Consider the following 4,543-nt stretch of genomic DNA (forward strand, 5'->3'; position numbering starts at 1 on the left):
ACAACATTTATAATGAACTTTTTTTTCATTTGCACACATAATTGTGATCACACAGCCTTTGTGTAGTTTGTTTTATAACAATTTGATATACGCATTTTCTACATTACATGGTCTTCAAAATCATCATTTCCAATAGCTACCTAATATTCCATCACATGACAGGAATTACTTAATGATGAAAATTATTTGACCACTTGTTCCTTCTTAATCATATTGGGTTTCACCTCCCACCACCCCCTCTTGTTTTTCACTAATAGGAACATTACTGGGAAGACATTTTTGTACATAAAGTTTTTTTTCCTTAAAGAACAATAAACACCTTTATTACACGAGCTAGGATGGGAGGGAGGAATAATTTGCCTTTCTGGGCCTCGATTTTCCTCAGCTAGAACTCCAGCTCCTTGCCCTCTAGCACATAGCCATCTGCTTGGCCACACTGGTCTGGCCTTGAAGCAATGCATGCAAGAAGCTTGCCCTGCTGGAACTGCTCCTCCAGAAGACTGCTGATCTTGGCATTCTTTTTCCTTTCATCACCTGTCTTCTGAATTTTCTTTGATCATTTTTTGGTTAAAGTCTCTTCCTCCTCAGGAATCAGCTTGGCGCCTTCTTGCAGCCCAGGGGCAGAGCATAGTGGGATTGGTACCACTGCCAGTGCAGTGTGCCGTCAGTGAGCACAGTACACGTCTTCACCAGGGCCTTGGTGAGGACCAGCTCATTGCTGGATGCATTGTAGACAACATCGATGATCCTTGTTTTGTGAGTACAGCCCTCAGAACCCCAGGGGAAGGTCCCACATCCAGCCTCAGGGCGTGGTACTTCTGGTTGTCTCCTCGAACATAAACTGTGTGTAGGCAGCAGGGGCTGATCTTGTGCTGGCAGCCGGGCATCCTAGCTCATGCTTCTGCTTCTTGTGGTAGGGTTTTCTCTTGCCCCCGGTCTGGTGGGGCTTGTGCTGGCTGGAAAGAGTTGTACCTAGTTTTTTCTTTCAGAATTTGGAAATATTTTTTAGAATGTATTCCCAGAAATATAATAATGAGCCAAAAGATATTAATATAAACATTTTAAGGCTCTTACCAAACACTAGGTTCTCACCCAAAGAGCCATATTAATTTACACTGCCTCAAGCAATGCTAAATGCCCTTTTCACCTCTCCAGAATTGGATATTATCATTTTTTTTAAATCTTAAAGACTGCCTAGTGACCTCTTTTTGCAGCCTTTCAGCTATAATTATGTCTTCCATTATTTTGTGTCAAGTTTTTCAAAACTTTCCCTTTTTCTCTTTGTCCTTGTCTTCATTCCCCATTTTTACTTCCTTCTTCCCTTCTCTCATCCCACCTGGTGTGTGTGTGTATGAGAGAGACAGAGAGAGAGAGAGAAACAAACCTGGGTCCTAGGGTTGTTTCTAGATATCCTTCCAATAAACCCTACAAAATACTTGAGGTAAATTAAAGAGTTCTTTGTTATCAAAAGGCTAAAACAGACTCCAAATTTCAGAACACCCAACTCATTTGTATAACACTTGCTCTACTGTACTTATTTTATGTACATTGTACCTCCTTCTAAAACCTTGAATGCAATGCTTACATGATGAATTAGGCAGTACCCAGTGAATATAGTTGACACTCCAATGTATACTTGGTGGAATATTAAGGTGAAGAGAAACTACTTAAAAGATAATACGAGGGGGAAGCAGACTTGACCCAGTGGTTAGGGCGTCCGTCTACCACATGGGAGGTCCATGGTTCAAACCCCGGGCCTCCTTGACCCGTGTGGAGCTGGCCCATGCGCAGTGCTGATGCACGCAAGGAGTGCCCTGCCACGCAGGGGTGTCCCCCGCATAGGGGAGCCCCACGTGCAAGGAGTGCGCCCCATAAGGAGAGCCGCCCAGTGTGAAGGAAAGAGCAGCCTGCCCAGGAATGGTGCCGCACACACGGAGAGCTGACACAACAAGATGACACAACAAAAAGAAACGCAGATTCCTGTGCCGCTGACAACAACAGAAGTGGACAAAGAAAAGCACGCAGCAAATAGACACAGAGAACAGACAACTGGGGTGGGGCGGGGCAGGGAAGGTGAGAGAAATAAATAAATAAATCTTAAAAAAAAAAAGATAATACTAGGGAAGCGGACTTGGCCAAATGGATAGGGCATCCGCCTACCACATGGGAGGTTCCCGGTTCAAACCCCGGGCCTCCTTGACCCATGTGGAGCTGGCCCATGAGCAGTGCTGATGTGCGCAAGGAGTGCGCCCCCTAAGGAGAGCCGCCCAGAGTGAAAGAAAATGCAGCCTGCCCAAGAATGGCACCGCACACACAGAGAGCTGACACAGCAAGATGATACAACAAAAAGAAACACAGATTCCTGGTGCCAATGATAAGGATAGAAGTGGTCACAGAAGAACACACAGACAATGGACACAGACAGTAGACAACTCTGACCCCTTAAAATATTTCTCTAGCTCCCTACTCAGATCTTTGTTTCTTTTTGTCTACACACTTTACCTTGTTTATCCCACTCATATCCATAACTCTGGCTACCACATAATTACTAATGATTCAAAATTTTATCTGGAATACTGACCTCTCAAAAGAATCTGAGATATGTATTTCTAGCTATCTCTCTTTTCCAAGTACTTAAAATTCAATGTCTAAGACCAAATTATGCTCCCACAATCACATTCAGTCCAGACTGACTTCTCATCTCAATAAATTGCATTACAAGCCACCTTGTAACTTAAATTAGAAAACCTGAGTTATCTGCTTTCCCTTCTCATCACTTCCAGTGTCATAAAAGCCCATCCATTCTCGCTCCTAAACAACTCACAAAACTGCCTCTCCCCTGCATCCCATCTTCACTGTGATTATTGCATGGGTCCTCAATATCTTTCAACTGGACTAAGGTATCAGCTTCCAAACTGGTCTTCCCAACATAAGCAGCTCCTCACTCAAGTCTCCTCTTCCCAATGCCACCAGGGATCTTTGGGATCTTTCTTGAAATTACAGACATCAAAATATCTGTTAATTTTCTACTTCAAACCTTCCAAGAGTTCCCCAGTGCCTTTGGAAAAAAGTCTAGATCACTTAGAACAACATCCTAGTTGCCCCCAAATACGATTTTAACCCTCCTTAATCTCATCTCCTTAGATTTCTCCCTACTCTAGCCCCACCATCAATGGTTCTATCAAAACCTCACTGTCGTACCCCAGTCTTGATCTACTTCTTTAACACCTTCTTGCCTTTACAAACTGTTCCCTCTGCCTTATGCAGACCATAAATATCTTTGCATTTCTATCAGTCAAGGTCCTCAAATGCAAATGGTATATGCTCCATTTATTATAGGATATTAGTATCTCATGCAACATTCCAAATGGTATTAGGAAACTTACAGAATCTCCAGGAGAGCCAGGGACTAGCTTCTCTACAACGCATCCAAGAACTAGACCCAACCACCCTATGCCACCTCCACATGGATCCAATGCTACAGCTTTCCCCACACCTACACAACTTATACCCATGCCAGCAGCTCTATGTCTGTCTCCCATGAAGTACCAGCTCCCTCTGCCACTCAGTCTCCAGAAGGTAAATCCCGCATACCTACTTCCTCCATTGCTCACTTCTATATCACTGTTTCCTACGGTATCTGGGATCTAGGTCACAGGCAAGTACCCTGACTCCAAATGAAGGTGGGGATGTGAGTTTTCTGGCTTCTATATCAAGGAGGAAATAAGTTTCCCAATTACTACAAGAGTGTTTAAAAGGGTCTAGGTGCCTAGAGAACCCAGCAACTATCCACTACACCCTTCCTCGTTGATGTCAAATTTATACTCCTCTTCAAGACTCACCGCCAGATTCCCACAGGCATGAGTGAAGATTTCCTTCCCAGGGGTCCCAATTTCATGAAGCATACCCCCAACATGGCACTTAGCATGCCATAGCGGAATTGTGTGTTTGAACTTCCCTCACTCATAAACTCCATAAAACTCTTGAGGGTCATAGGTGTACCTTCTTTGCAATATTCTTTTCACCCTATTTAACATGTAGTCAATGTCTTGCATATGGTAAATACTTAATAAATGTTCTACTTGGGACAATGAATAAAAATTGAACAAGCAAAAATTCAAATCTTCTTTAATTTATCCGCAAATATTTTAGTGATATACCTTTAGCTAAATTCTTTTCTCTTTTTTTTAAAAGATTTATTTATTTATTTCTCTCTCCTCCCCCCCCCCCCCCCACCCTGGTTGTCTGTTCTCTGTGTCTATTTGCTGCATCTTCTTTGTCCACTTCTGTTGTCAGCGGCACGGGAATCTGTGTTTCTTTTGGTTGCCTCATCTTGTTGTGTCAGCTCTCCGTGTGTGCGGCACCATTCCTGGGCAGGCTGCACTTCCTTTTGCACTGGGCGGCTCTCCTTACGGGGCGCACTCCTTGCGCGTGGGGCTCCCCTACGCAGGGGACACCCCTGCGTGGGGACACTCCTTGCGTGCATCAGCACTGTGCATGGGCCAGCTCCACATGGGTCAAAGAGGCCCGGGGTTTGAACTGC

At 44.2% G+C, this 4,543-nt stretch overlaps 1 pseudogene; it reads right to left on the bottom strand.

Annotated features, from left to right (window-relative positions):
* Positions 1-301: 301 nt before the first annotated feature.
* LOC101435153 (small ribosomal subunit protein eS8 pseudogene) lies at positions 302-3,905 on the bottom strand (annotated as a pseudogene).
* Between the last annotated feature and the right edge of the window lie 638 nt (positions 3,906-4,543).

The sequence above is a fragment of the Dasypus novemcinctus genome, chromosome X, assembly GCF_030445035.2.
Source record: "Dasypus novemcinctus isolate mDasNov1 chromosome X, mDasNov1.1.hap2, whole genome shotgun sequence".
In the NCBI taxonomy this organism is placed as follows: domain Eukaryota; kingdom Metazoa; phylum Chordata; class Mammalia; order Cingulata; family Dasypodidae; genus Dasypus; species Dasypus novemcinctus.